The sequence below is a fragment of the Cryptomeria japonica genome, chromosome 7 (genome assembly GCF_030272615.1).
Source record: "Cryptomeria japonica chromosome 7, Sugi_1.0, whole genome shotgun sequence".
Taxonomy (NCBI): Eukaryota; Viridiplantae; Streptophyta; class Pinopsida; order Cupressales; family Cupressaceae; genus Cryptomeria; species Cryptomeria japonica.
In genome coordinates, this window is record NC_081411.1 from 414,836,961 (window position 1) to 414,853,723 (window position 16,763).

The window sequence follows — 16,763 nt, forward strand, 5'->3', positions numbered from 1 at the left end:
CTCATTACTCTTATAATATTGAACGCGACATCACCATGGCTGATCTATGCAACACCAAACAAAAACCAGGTGAATTATTCTCAGTATTCCTGCAACGATGGCGCCAAATGTCTAGCAGACGTTCTCTTCAGTTACCTGAACGAGAACTAGTGGAAATTTTCATTTCCAACTTAAACGAAGAAATGGAATTTCACCTGGATGTCAAAGATACCGATTCTTTTAACGATATGATCACCAAAGGAATAAAATGTGAAAGGGCACTCATCAAAAAAGGACTCATCAAAATCTTTAATGAACCCAAAGATGGTCCTCGCCCGCGTTTCAATAGCGATAAACCGAACTTCTGGAACAAGAATAAGAATATCGTCAACGATGGAGTTGTGGATGCTCGAACTGTCCAAAATGCACAACCTGTGGTTCGATTTGTAGGACAAAATCCTCCACCTCAAAATAACACAAATGTTCCTCTTAATCAAGGTCGCATCACATCTCATGATGAACCAAGACCTCGTCCACAAAAACAAAAACGCACATACACTCCCTTAGGGGAACCCATTGAAACGGTGATGCGACAACTCATTTCTCAGAATTTGATCACTCTACCTAAGTTATCAAATTATGAGCCTCAGGTCAAACCTGCATGGTGGAGAGATACTGAACACTGTGAGTTCCATCAAGGAAGAGGACACAAGACAAGTAATTGTCACCGATTGAAAGATCTCATTCAAGATCTTATTGATCGAGGAGAAATTGAGATTGAAGGACATGATCCAAAAACAACCAATAATGATCATCAGATGTTCAAAAATCCACTTCCATCGCAAGATCAAAGGGGTCCTTCCACGTCCAGACGAGGTCCTGATACCACTGATTATACGCAAGCTGCGTATAATTACACTGTCAATCACCTGTATGATGCTAGTGAACAAATTGCAACTATTACCTTCAAAAATCCCACCTCAAATTGCAATGTTGTTACACGTCGTGGCAAGGTCACCATCAAGGCAGCTCCACAAGGCACCACCTCCATCCCAAAGCAGTACAATCTTGTGGAACAATTAGACAAAACACCTGCGCTTATATCCATTTTGGAGCTATTGCGTCTGTCACCCTCTCATAAAACTATCTTGGATCAAGCACTCCAAGAGGCGTCAGTCCCTGCAAACCTGAACACGGACCAATTTCAAGCCATGGTTGGAAGTCTAAAGTCATCACCTTGTCTCACTTTTTCCGAAAGTGATAACTCTTCCTTCCAGCAACCTCATAACGCCTCACTCCACATTGAAGGCTTTGTCAACCAACATAGGATCAAGCGAGTCTTGATTGATAATGGAGCAGGCCTAAATATCTGTACACTACAGTTGGTCACAGCATTGGGATATGCAATAGAATCAGTGGATCCTCGCAAGAAGATCACCATCAAGGCCTATGATGATGCAGAGCGTTCATCCAAAGGAGCTGTAGTACTACCAATCCGGGTTGGCCCTGTGGTAAAACACATCATTTGCCAGGTTCTGGACCTTCCTCTGCCATATAATCTATTATTAGGGAGACCTTGGATACATGCCATGCAAGCCGTTCCATCTACCTACCATCAATGTATCAAGTTCCCACATAATGGTGCAGAGATCACAATCCTGGGTGATGCAAATCCCTTTGCATTTTGCCATAATATCAGCCATCAACCAGAGATTACTGTTCCTAATAATAGGGAAGCCATTTCCTCCACATCATATGTAAATCCCGCCTTTCTTTCCAGTTCAAACACCCCTATACCCAAGCAAGAAAAGCTTAAGATGAAAGTCGCAGAGGAAGGTCCTGGAGAATACAACTTGAGTCAGCTCTTTTGTGTGGGACAAATGCCCACTTCTCCTAGAACACATGGTAAACCACAGCAGTTGCTCCAGCAACCACTAATCACGCCAGCATGTGCCTTAACGCCTTTCATCCTTGGAAAGAGTCAAGAGGAAGAAACACAAGATGAGGACCTAGCGGACTGGATCTATAAGGATCCCATCACCACTGACATACCGCGAGTTACACTTCCTACGGAACAATATGGCAAAGGCCTCCTCATTATGCAAAGAATGGGATATGATGGTCAGAGTGCTTTGGGATACTGCAAACAAGGACGACATGAACCGCTGCTGCCAGAGTTCAAGCCCAAAGGTAATACAGGCCTAGGCTTTGAAAAAGAGATCCTTCCTAAACTCAGATTTAAAGGAAAACCTAGCAAACCATTTTGCCCACCTACTGTAAAGAGGACACCTTTCATAATCAAAGCACCATCAAGCAATATTGCCATTGCCCCATCGAGGCTCACAACCCCACCGCAACCATCACCAGTGCCAAACATACCACCAATCGAACCAGTAATCACATCAATAAAACCATTCATAGCAGCAACTATATTGGAACCTGCAGTAGCATCTATGGCACCAGCCGTTCCAACAGAAGCCACTAAATCAACACTACCAATACTTCCAGTGACAAATTCTTTTATCCCCATCACGGTTCCTGCAGCACCGATCACCTCAAAGGTACATAAACCAGTTACGCCTGCAGTATTCAACTCCAGCGACATCCCAGTATGGTATAGCAATCGGATGATGGAAAGTGATTCAGAGACCGACTCACATGAGTGGGAATTCGATTCAGTGCAACTTAACACTTCAGATGAGGAAGACACATCACCACCTCCACCCCACAAAGACATCCCTATTTACGGAGAAGCACAGATAAAGACCACTTGGGTACCTGAGCTGGAAACATCTTCCACAGACCCTACGTCTCATCCTACTCCTGATTCTGATAGGGAAAGTACCATCAACGACCTTCATCACACTGTCTTAACCCTCACTGATACATCTCCCGCACTTAACTTAATCGATGAAATAATGCCTATTATCCACCCTGAACTCATCGAATGGAACCAACCAAATCCCCCATGTCTTGACCTCTTCCAAAACGATGAGGCTATCATTGACTTTTTGGAATTAAGGGATAATCTACCAAGCGGGGATCACAAAGCTGGATTCGCCATTGAACTTAATAGCGCAGCATACTTCGGGGCGGATGCCAAACCCTTCAGCTGCAAAAATATAACATTAAAACATGGATCTTCTAGTGAAAACCACACTGTGGCACTGTTTGATCCAACAAAAGTAAAAAGAAAGAGCGTATCCAACGGTGAAAACCTCTCTGAGGCACTTGAGGATGAAGGGTTTGACATTCTCCCTGCTAGTACACAACAGGAACGATCGACGATTCTCATTGAGGAGACTAAAGAATACAATGTGGGGACTCCTGAAAACCCTCATATCATACATCTGGCATCTCTTCTCACTCCAGAGGAACAACCTCAATTTATAGAGTTCTTCCAACAGCGTCAGATCAACTTTGCATGGTCATATGCAGACATGCCTGGGCTTGATCCTGATTTAGTCATGCATCATCTCACAGTAGCAAAAGGAGCCAAACCTGTCAAGCAGAAGCTTCGTAAGATGCATCCTCAGATTGCCGTGCTAGTCAAAACAGAACTCAAGAAACTCCTGGATGTTGGTTTCATTAGACCAATTGATTATGCAGAATGGATCTCCAACATTGTACCAGTTGGCAAACCAAAAGGGGGCATCCGCATTTGTACAGACTTCAGAGATCTGAATAAGGCATGTCCTAAGGATGACTTCCCTCTACCAAATATCGACATCATAGTAGATTTGACAGCAGGACATGCCATGCTTTCACTCATGGATGGCTTTTCAGGATACAATCAAATAAAGATCGCACCAGAGGACCAACATAAGACAGCCTTCACATGTCCATGGGGCACATACTGCTGGAATGTAATGCCTTTTGGTCTAAAGAATGCAGGAGCGACCTATCAAAGAGCAATGACCACCATCTTCCATGACATGATGCATACTATAATGGAAGATTATGTGGATGATTTACTAGCAAAATCACTCACAAGAGAAGGACATCTTCACATCTTAGATAAAATCTTTGATAGACTGGAACAATACCATGTTCGACTCAACCCAAAGAAATGTGTCTTCGGAGTGACCTCCGGGAGGATTCTAGGATACATTGTCTCAAGCAAAGGTATTGAGGTCGATCCAGCAAAGGTTAAGGCAATCATGGACATGCCACCTCCAAGGAATATCAGTCAGCTAAGGACACTACAAGGACGGCTTCAATCCATCCGCAGATTCATTGCACAATTGGCTGATAAGTGTCACCCATTCACACACCTGCTACACAAGAACATCCGCTTTCAGTGGGATGCCCGATGCCAGCAAGCATTTCAGGCGCTTAAAGACTATCTCATGAATCCACCATTGCTGATGCCACCAGATCCAAGTAGACCATTATTGCTCTATATCTCAGCAACAAGTACAGCATTGGGTGTACTACTGGCACAACATAATGCAGAAGGAAAAGAGTGTGCTATTTACTACATCTCTCGCACACTGGTGGGCTATGAACTCAATTACACACCTATTGAGCGAGCTTGCCTAGCAGTAATCTTGGCAGCCACTAAACTGAGGCACTATCTGTTAACACACAAGGTGCAACTCATTGCAAAGATTGATCCACTCAAGTATTTACTCAGCAAAGCAGCATTGACAGGTCGCTTGGCCAAATGGGTGATGATTCTAAGTGAATTTGACATTGAGTATGTGGACCGTAAAGCTATCAAAGGTCAAGTTATTGCAGATCAGTTGGCCGATGCACCACTCATAGGCGATCATCCTCTCATTTCCAATTTTCCAGATGAAGAGATATTCATGATCACAACAACACAACCATGGAAACTATATTTTGATGGTTCATACACTAGGCACGGCTCGGGGGCAGGCATTCTGTTTATCACACCTCAAGGTGATAGCATCCCGAAGTCTTACAGGCTCACATTTCCATGCACAAACAACATAGCAGAGTATGAGGCCTTGATCACAGGACTCAGGTTAGCCGTACAATGGAAATTACAAGAACTACAAGTATATGGCGACTCACAACTGGTCATTCGACAAACAACTAATGAATATCAGACCAAAGATGATAAACTCATGCCATACAAGCAAATGGTGGACAGTCTAAAGACATCATTTACTACTATCACTTTTGAGCAGATACCAAGAGAGCAGAATCGAGCTGCTGACGCCATGGCTACCATCGCATCTTTACTAGATCTTCCACAGAATTCAACACGCTACGAGTTCTTGGTAGAACAGCTTTGGATTCCCGCTTATGATATCCCGGAATCTGAAATGATATGTCACCTTGTCGGTTCTGAATCCCCATGGTATGGTGAGTTCTACACCTATCTCCGCGATCACACCCTTCCTCCCGACCAATCAAATAACCAACGAAAAACCTTCATTCGCCAAACTGCTCGATATACCATTATTGCTGAAACCCTATACCGACGTAGTCTTGATGGTACTCTCCTTCGATGTCTGGAACAAGATGAGATAACAAAGGCTTTGGAAGAGGTACATGAAGGAATTTGCGGGACTCACTCAAGTGGTCCATCACTAGCCAAGAAGATCATGCGAGCTGGATACTATTGGCCCTCTATGGAAAAGGATTCCTACTACTTTGTCAGGAAGTGCAAGAAATGTCAAGTTCACGGTGACCTGATACATGCACCAGCACAAGAACTGCAACCAATCACAACACCATGGCCTTTTTGTCAATGGGGCCTTGACCTTGTGGGTAAGATTCATCCATCTTCATCCAACGGCCATAAATTCATTATTACCGCCACCGAATATTTCACCAAGTGGATCGAAGCTGTTCCACTTACCCAAGTCACCGGCAAGCAGATCGCCTCATTCATCCTCAACTACATCATCTGTCGGTATGGTGTACCCATGTCCATTGTCACAGATAACGGTCTTCCTTTCAAAAATCAGGATGTCCGTGAGCTTTGTGAGAAATTTCATATCCAACACCGCTTTTCCACTCCCTATTACCCACAAGGCAATGGTCAGGCCGAAGCATCCAATAAAAACATATTGAGGATCCTAAAGAAGACAGTCAATGATGCCGGTCGTGATTGGCATGTTCAATTGAATCCAGCGCTATGGGCATATCGAACTAGCATTCGGACCCCTACAGGTGCAACTCCTTATTCATTGGTCTATGGTGTTGAAGCTATCTTACCTATTGAGGTTGAGATACCATCCTTACGAGTTTCATTGCACAATCTCATCGATGATGAAGCATACAGAGTATCTCGTCTTCAAGACTTAGAGTTACTAGATGAGAAGCGACAAGCTGCATACAATCACCTCAAAGCCTATCAGCAGTGCATGAGTAGAAGCTACAATCACCGAGTTAGATCTCGTACATTTGAGGTAGGTGATCTTGTTCTTCGAGAAAATCCTCGCAACCAACCAAACAGAGAACATCAAGGCAAGTTTGAATCAAACTGGTTGGGCCCATATGTTGTCACTGCTGTATTTGGGTCCGGGGCATATCAGTTGGCTACATCAGACGGAGAACCGCTCGCAGATCCAATCAACAGCATGCACCTCAAACGGTTTTACACATAAGCTGTACAGAGCATCAAGCTCCCCTGCCTATCAGAAAATACCAAAAAACATTCAGAAAAATGTCCTGAAGAAAATATAAAAACATTCAAAAAAGTAAAGAAAAATCATGCATCCAAACGGTGAACAACCACTCCGGTGGCACCTTGGGTAAGAACGATGGTGAAAACCTGGCAAACAGGCGCCACTCGTAAAGGCTATGGCTCCATTATCTTTCAGACTTGTGGCGATCACATCTACTTCATACATACATCCATCCATCCATCAACCATGGCTTGTTATTCCTCTGCAATTATGATAGTACTCCATACATCTTGCATCCCGCTTTTTCATAGTCATGTCTAAAACTGGGGGCAATGCCTTTAACCTATTGATGGAAGTGGATTCTACATTGTCTTATGATTCATTAAGTTCTTCATTCAAACAATCATCAAAAATCCAAAAACATTCAAAAATATCTCGCAAAAATACCAAAAACATTCAAAATAATTCAAAATCCAAAAACATCGACAAAACCATTGAAAAATCACCCAAGAACATGACAACACCTTGTACATATTCATCCGATCAGATACAAAATAAACATTGACAAAATACTCACACAATGACCATTTACCAATCAAACCACACAATCGACATTAACAAATCCAAACCTGTCTTTAAACAAGGATGCATCCTTCCTTACCAAAACAAAGACAAGATGACATTTTCTTTGACAAGAAAATTATGTTAAGCTATCAAATACTTGGTTGATTTGTGAGTACAATCGTTTGTTTATCTGTATCGGGATCTTTCAGCATTGTTTTGTATCATTTGCGCATTATTTCTGATGAAGTACTGGGGCATGTACTAATGGTGTCTACGTGGGAAGTTCACCAAGCTACATGATCTTATGCAAAATGCAGTCATAGATCATTACGGCTTGCTGACTACAGCGTATACCTCGACCATATGAGCATGAACCATTACCAAGGATCCATCTTCTTTTATTCTTTATGTATATACTATTTGTTTACAGGTACAATGCTCATTCTTTGGTTCCTCCTCATCCAATTTGGATAAAGGTTTTTATTTCTTAGTACGGTATGCACTTGTCTCAGGATCTGATCAGCCTAAGATCAAGGAGGACGATCCAAGTCATGCATGAACGGAGATAATCCTTGTCTGTTCCGCAAGCAATACTCAGGTCAACTTGATCCATTATATCAAGTTGCTTGTATTAACTTGCTATATCAAAATCCATGTAAGAAAGACTTTGGTCATCTTGAATCTTTATGTCAAGTTGCTTGTATTTTCTTACAACATTTTAAAGCTCAATGATGAAAATAGAGCACTATGGATCGTCATCTCATCTCATCTGTATATATTGCATTCCATTGCATTCCATCCATCCATACATTCATAAATAGCTGCATATCATTCATACATAGTAATGACAATGGATACTCTATTTTCTTCTTCTTCCATAGGAATGTAATAGGTCCTCCATTTCTTCTATCTAACATTGAACCCCCCCCACCCTCCCCACCACCCATTAAATTTACATTTTATGGGGCATTTCTTCACACCTATTTTTCTTTCTTTGAAACGACGCGATAAACCGCACCGTCTCAAAGAGGGGCAAATGTAGTCACATAAATCTGTCCACTTAATTAAATGAATACTTAGTATTTATTTGATTATTTAACCATCAATTAATGAATTAATTAAATTAATATTTAATTAATTCATCTTAACCCTCTTCTCCTATTAATTAAATAAATTATTCAATTTATTTGATTTAATTCACTTAACCAAATTCAGACCATTAATTAAATAAATAAATCATATTTGTTTAATTAAATCTTCTCTCACATTTAAATAAATTAATATTTATTTAAATCCCCCAAAATCCCACCTCTCACATTTAAATAAATTAACATTTATTTAAATCACCTTTATCCTCTACCCACTTGTATTTTCCTACAAATGCAAGTTGCACAATTATTTTAAATAAATAGTTTATTTAAATCACCTTTATCCTCCACCCACTTGTATTTTCCTACAAAAGCAAATTGCACAATTATTTTAAATAAATAATTTATTTAAATCACCTTTATCCTCCACCCACTTGCATTTTCCTACAAATGCAAATTGCACAATTATTTTAAATAAATAATTTATTTAAATCACCTTTATCCTCCACCCACTTGTATTTTCCTACAAAAGCAAGTTGCACAACTATTTTAAATAAATTATTTATTTAAAATCCTATTTATCCTCACCCACTTGAAACCTTTAATGGTTTCCCTTAAAGTAGTCAAACTTGATGGCTTTAAAGTCTTCAAACTTGATGGCTTCCTTCTATAATCTTCTTAAGACTTTAATGGTTTTCCTTAAAGTCTTCAAGCCTTTAATGGTTTCCCTCAAAGTCTTCAAGCATTTTAAATGCTTTATCTTCTTTTTCTCATTTAAATAAATTAATATTTATTTAAATATTTATCCAAATTCAACTTACACCATTTAATTGAAATAAATGATTTTATTTTAATTGAAAATACCAAAATTTCTCCCACTTGCATTTTCCTACAAAATCCACTTGTATGCCTAAACCCCTTCTAGATTCTTCTAAACCCTTCCTAATTAGCCTAATCCATCCCCTAAATATTGTCACATTCCTAAGCAAATTGGAGTCACTTCTCAAAGACTCCAAAGTCTTTGAAAAGCAATTAATGCTTTGTGTGTTCAACAAATTAACCCTCAAAGTCTTGGATAACCTTTGAAAGCTTTCAACCTTCAACCACTTAATCCCCAAAGTCTCCAATAACCATTAATGGTTACCTCAAACCCTCCCACATGGTTAAAACATTTGTTTTGACTCAACCTCTACCCAACCCAAGGGTCTCATCAAGCCTTTAATGCTTTGACCATGATTATCTCTTAATCATTTGCACAAAGGTTTATCCTTGGATTAACTCTTAATCCAATGGGTAATCCTAATTTAGGCTTGACCCTTACCTTCTAGATAACCATGAGGTCTTCTCAGGCCTTTAATGCCTCCAACCTCTTCTCTCAACCCAATCCTATGTTGACACTTGTCACCATTTTATTGGTGCCAATTGTGCACATGGATCCCCAACTTTCAAGCTTGGCCCTTGATTAAACCATTCAATCTTAACCCTTCATTTCCCCATTTCTTCTATAAATAGAACCCTTCTCCTCAAGCAAAGAGAAGCATTTTAGAGTATTGTTGTTATACTGGCATTAGCATAGAGCTTTTTCATAGCATCACTATCTACTCTTGCATAGTATTTGCTTATCATATTCAACCATCTTGAATCTCCATATGGCATCCATGGCTAGTGCTAAAAGCTGAGAGCTACACTCATTTGGGACTTGGAGAGGAGAGGAACAAGGGAGGAGCAACTATGAGCATCTTGATTAGCTATTTCATTCTATGTTTATATGCTTTCTATTTCATGCTTAATATCTCTCTTGATATGCCTGTTTAGGATAATCTTTTGTTGCTAACACTAACGTTTGTTTCTTGTGCTCTTGTGTGTGTTGCCATCAAACAGATTTTCTAATCCTTTTTGCAGAGCATCAGGCTTTACAAAAGATATTACAATAAAAAAAATTTACAAGTAAATCAATGACCGATGCAATAACCAATTCAACATGTCGGCTTAATGCATTTACAACAATAATAAATCATCTCCAAAGCGTGTCATGCTGATCTAGAATAGATAAGCCTGCCAGTGCTTATCCTGGACCTATTTGCCGGTAACAACAAATATGCAACCATGAATATACCAACGAACAAATCTTCAAGACAAAGTGTCCAAACAATGTCTTCGACATAACCAAGTATTTTCCATGTCATTCCAAGTGCCGGTGAACAATATATCCTGCTGGTGAACCAGATATCGGTGACTGTGCATAAGTCACTTGCTTGCCGGTGAACATAACCAATTCTCTAAGTGCCAGTAGGCTGACCAGAGTTGATAAGTGTTAATAGGTGTTGACATCAATGACAAAACCATATCAACATATCTAAAATACAAACAGAGACAACTATTTCGGTACTGTTGTATTGCATTGCCATGAATTGATTTGCCTATGTTTGATGGACATGTATAAAGAATTTTATTTAAGAGATTGCGTCCACTACTGATGCATGAAACCGTGAAAGACAAAGAAGAGTGTGCCAATGAAGATGCTCACGCTGTTGCTGTTGGAGTTGAAGTCCACCTACTAGTTGATGGGGCAGTGGTTGGGGAAGGTGTTGTTGATGGCCTAGGGAAGGGTGTAATGTGTCATACTATTCCAGTCCCACAACATTGTGCTAAAGTTCGCATCGTCAAAGTCATTGATGCAAATGCCCAGTTGCCTTGCCTAGGTCCTTTCACTGATGTCTTGTTAGATTCCCTAAACTCGTAGGTGGTGTGGCCTATTGAAGACCTAGTCTATTCCCCACCCACGATAAGTTTCAAAGATGAAAAGATCCCTTCCTCCGTCTTCTCATTCCATCGTTTAACTTATTCCAATGGAATGAAATAGGAAACACTCGTATGATGTCGTTTGTATGTGGCAGGATAAAGTTGGCGAAAGTGTCCAGCCACATAAAGAGGATGTTAAACGTGACCCTATGATCAGATGGGTAAGTCAGAGGCTATGATCACTTGGCATCACCCCCCCAAGTTGCATATGAATGAGAAGAAGCGTAAAGCATTTTACGGTGCTGTTAACTCCATTGCGCAATCCAGACAGCAAAGGCGATAATATTTTTTGATCATAGTTGTTATTCCTCTTTCCTAATATTTAGAGCGAGATAATTTGGTGGAAGATCAGTCTTGATAGACTATTTAGATGGGATTTGGAGATGTTATATTGAGATGGCTTTTACCTTACCATAGTTTAAACCCTCTCAATTATTATTTACATTTTAAATGAATTATACTTCATTTTCAACCTTTCCTGCTATTTTAAGCAACATAACTATAAAGGCTTGATTTGTTGGACTGTTTCATGGTGATCCTGCACCATCAACTACCCTTTAATAACTTTAGAAACTCGTCTTTGGTGCGCAAAATTTTTAATAATGATAGTGGATGGTACAATAAAGTCGATGATAGTCATTTATTGTTCAAGTTTTGTTCAAGGTCTCTTACATATTGCATATGCATAGGTTTTGTTATTGCATAGCAATAGGGTTCCTGCAACTCTTTTATGTATACAGATCAAGCAGAATGTTTGATTGAAAATGTGAACCATGTCCTCTTTCCACTGTAGCTTACGACAGTTCAATATACCATTGTTATTGTTTGTTTTTGAACACTGAATCTGAAATGAATTAACAACAAAGAAATAACAAAAAAAGAATCAATTAAAATACACTAGACTTTCGTTATAGTTTCATGGCAAATGTGTAATAAGTTGGATGCAGGACGAGGAGTGGTGACTGATGGAGTTATCTTCCCAAAACATGGATTCCCAATTGGCAAGTAACCTGCCACCCAAGTACCCATTTTAGTGAACATGTCAACTTTAGTGAACACGTTAACTTTTGTATTGTACATAATGTTATTCATGCAAAAAATGCAACAGATAGCTGTTCGTTTCGTGTTGGCATAAACTATTGTTTCCTGCATTTTTCATGTTGTCTTGCCCACCTGTCTACTAATACTTCTTTTTGGCATTGTTTACAGGGATGGCAATGGGAAGAGCACAGACAAGAACAAGAAAGGGCATCGAAACATCTGTTCCGCAGAATGGAACGCTTGCTACGAATTCAAAAGCGAATGGGATGCCTAATGTTCTCACCTCTGACGATGGTTTAGGAAAGTCTGCAAGACAACCACCATCGCCCTTTGTAGACTGGAATGATGGGATGGACACAATGAAGTTTGATGCCATGCGTGTAGAACTGCTAATGTAGAAGGTCAAAATGGCCCACACTGAAAATGAAAGGCTGAAGGGGATTGTTTCTGATCTTGAATGGAGATTCACTGAAGTGAAAATGAGATGCACTAAACTCAATAAGAAATGCACTGAACTCAATAAGAAATGCATGGAAATCAATAACAATGTCATGGACTTGGACGATAAGAATACGGACCTTGAGCTAGAAGTGCATAGTTTGTAGATGGCAAATTAGAGACAAGATGTAGTACGTGAGGTGTGCGCTAAAAACAACAAAATCATAAGTGGCCAGATGCAGGGCATGCTAGATGTTTGTGCACAACATGCTCAGTACTAGAAACGGAGGTACGCAGAGGTGTCTACCTCCGTAACCGATGAAGATGATGGGAATGATTTGCCTCCCCTTACTCCGACCAATAGGGGAAACAAAAGTCATTTAAATACTCAACCTCTACCTCCATAAGAGGCTTGTACTGTTACAGAAGTTTTCTAGATGTATATTGCTGACTCCTGTTGAATAAAATGTTAGTAGTGGTGCAGATTATTTGTAATCAGACATATTCTTTCATTTAAGAAAACACTTTGTATGCTTCATGAATGGTTATTTTCAATAAATGTGATTGACCGAAGTTTTTCTTTCTGGTTCTTTTCTTCGGGAGCCCTTCTTGAACCAGTTGTATATATATATATATATATATATATATATATATATATTAAGTGGCCTCACCACCTTTTCAAAATAAAATAAAAAATAAATGTGATTGACTTCACTTAAACAACTTCAATGGTTAATGATTGGTTTCTTGTACACTTTTTCATGCTTTCTGAATGGTTATATGTGGCTTTTCTACACGTCTTATATGATGAATGGTTTTCACACTTCTCTCAATGACTTCCGAATCAGTCTTGGCGAACCAAGGCAGGTGAATCTAGGCCACGACTATTATAGCTCCAAAATGGACGCATCTATTCTGGCTCCAAAATGACAGTATGGATTGACTAACACGTGTGTTAGTCGCACGTTTTACACCATCAATTTTGCAATTAACGACTGTGATTGACTAACTTGTCGCTAACACATTGTACGCAAGGTCCATTTTGGAGCCAGAATAGACACAACCCTCCAAAACAAACATGTCGTACAACGTGTTAGTGACAAGTTAGTCAATCACAACCGTTAACTGAAAAATCAACTGTGTAAAATGCGTGACTAACATGCGTGTTAGTCAATCCATACTCTCGTTTTGGAGCCAGAATAGACACATCCATTAATCTATACCTGAAACCTAAATCTGTAGGTTAAAGGTTTTTATATAGTGGATTTAAAAGAACCAGTAATTGTATGACGACAATTTTTCTTAACTTCCACCTGCTTATAATAGTTGCTTATTGAAGACTGAAAAATGCTTATTTATAAATGATGGATAAACTAAATCACAACTACATAAGATAGAAGCTATTCTGGCTCCAAAATAGACCTTTCGTACAGTGTGTTAGTCAATCGCAGCCATTTATTGCAAAATCGATGGTGTAAAACGCGTGACTAACACGCGTGTTAGTCAATTCATACTGTTGTTTTCGAGACAGAATAGACGCATCCCATCCAGATAGCTCAATGAGTATTCATCTTCGTAAATATTAAATATAGATCAAGGACAATGAGTATTATTCTTCGTAAATATTAAATATAGATCAATGAGTATTTAACTATTTAAGCTTTAGCACACGAATAAGGTGGAGTATAACACGCAGGTTAGTTATACTTGTATTCTGTAAACAAAGAAACTCAAATTCAAAGTAACACTTCATATATATGTGAAGTGTTAGTCATTTTCACTAACTGGCTGCCCGCCAATTCCACGTCGCTGTCTCACGGTGAAATAGACAAACACGCCATGTTAGTCGATTTTGCCGTACAACATGTTAGTGATAGGTTAGTCAATCACAACCGTTAATTGCAAAAATCGACTAACATGGCGTGTTAGTCTATTTTTCCGTTTCATGTGGCAAAAGGAAATGTCAGCCAGCCAGTCCTCGAATCAGCAAAATCAACTAAGACAAATAGACTAACACGACGTGTTAGTCTATTTCGCTGATACGTGGACTGGCTGGCCACCATTTCCTTTTGCCACGCGAAACGTCGAAAATGACTAACATGCCATGTTAGTTGATTTCTAGCTCGAAAAGACCTTTCGTACAACATGTTAGTGACAGGTTAGTCAACACAGTGACACAAAAAATTAGACTAACAGGGCATGTTATTCTATTTCGCTGATTTGCGGACTGCCAGGCCACCATTTTTGGCCTGCGAAATGATGAAATAGACTAACACGATGTGTTAGCCTATTTCCCCGTTTCATGGGGTAAAAGGACATGGTAAAGACAATTTGCAAATCAACAAAATTGACTAACACGACATCTTTCACTTATTCACGGACTGCCTATCCGCCATTTCCTTTTGCCCCACGAAATGGCAAAATAGGCTAACACGCCGTGTTAGTCGATTTCGCTGATTCGCGGACTGTATTTACCATGTTTGACAACTTTGTCGATAATTTCTACTATATGTAATTTATGTTCAATTTTTAAGTTTCCTTGTCAATCACTTATGAAATTATTTTATACTATTTGCTAGTGTTATATACATAGTCTAGTGGTGTCTTCAATTATCTTGCCCCATTCCCTTTGATGACATGTAATGGATTGTTTATATTGTAACAATAATGCATTTCTAAAACCTAACCTCCTTAATTAATCTTGTTGATCTATCTTAAATGAAACATTGACATACTTGCATCATCATGAAGGAGAGAAAATTGTCTTCAATCCAAGTGTTCACAATTTACACATTTGCATTCCATATCTCACATCTTAATTTCATTGCATATCAAAATTGCATTATTACGGAAATCAATGCTATTCCTTTTAGAGTAGACTTAATGATATGACATGTTTAGAGAAAGGATTATATTTATTAGATTATCTACATTCCATATCTCACATCTTAATTTCTTTGCATATCAAAATTGTATTATTACAGAAATCAATGCTATTCCTTTTAGAGTAGACTTAATTCTATGCCAGGCTGTGTCTATTCTGGCTCCAAAATGAACCTTTTGTACAAAGTCTTAGTGACAGGTTAGTCAATCGCAGCTGCTAATTGCAAAATTGATGGTGTAAAACACGTGACTAACACACGTGTTAGTCAATCTGTACTGTCATTTTGGAACCAGAATAGACGCGTCCGCTATGACATGTTTAGAGAAAGGATTATATTTATTAGATTTAAATTAGCATGTAAAGTGTATTGGTTTGTAGACATATAAAGTGTATAGAGACAAACACATAAATTGTAAACATAACCGACACAAACATATAAATCGTAAACAATCGAGACAAATGACGTACAAAGATCGGCTATGTAACCATAGAAATGAACCGTTTTATAAAAAGAGCATAGTCATATAGGAGCAGTTATACAATTTTAATGAGAGGACCTCCTCTGCGTTGGGAATCTACTCTGTATCCTCACAAACCTTGGTGTTAGCCGAGGACTACCATAACCTATGAAAATGCAGGTGTAGTCCATAATAAGGAGGTTCCATGGAAAGAATGTCGTGACATCCTCAATACTATCATCGGAGTATGGCACCAAGGACCGTCCATGGAGCGCACCATAGGTGCACGCACGTAGGCCGAGCCAGGCGCACACCCGGGCAGGGTTCACCCTTGGCAAACGGGGCACGCTTGGTGAGGGAGGGTGTGCACCTCAGCGGGGGTGGGTGCGCACCATGGGGCTAGGTGGCTAGGGTGGATTCACATGTGGGTCGCAGTTTGCTAAGTACACACCGTGACAAGCTCATAATGGGTGCGATCATACCAGCGTTAGTGCACTGAATCCCATCAGAACTCCGCAATTAAGTGCGCTTGGGTCGGAGTAATACTGGGATGGGTGACCTCCTGGGAAGTCCCAATGTTGCACTTTTTTTTAGTTTTTTCATCGGGCGTAGCAATTCTATTTGAATTAACCTTTTGCCTGTTTGCATTCTCATCGGGGACGGGACAAGGCGCGGTGCCCGCACTACCGCACACGTGGGGGCAACACCGAGCATGCACCCGAGGTGCCCTGAGCACACACCAGGGTGCAACCCGGGTGTTGTGCGTGCATCGCGCACCCCGGTGCGCCTGAGGTGCAGCGCGCGCACCCAGGTGAAATCGGTGTGCACCTTGGCCAGTGCGCACTCGGTTGCACCACGCGTGTTAGTCAATCTGCACTGTCATTTTTGAGCCAGAATAGACGCG

The 16,763-nt window shown here is 39.9% G+C and overlaps 1 pseudogene; it reads left to right on the plus strand.

The window, feature by feature from the left end:
- The first annotated feature begins 16,327 nt into the window (after positions 1-16,327).
- LOC131033416 (5S ribosomal RNA) lies at positions 16,328-16,446 on the plus strand (annotated as a pseudogene).
- The last annotated feature ends 317 nt before the right edge of the window (positions 16,447-16,763 follow it).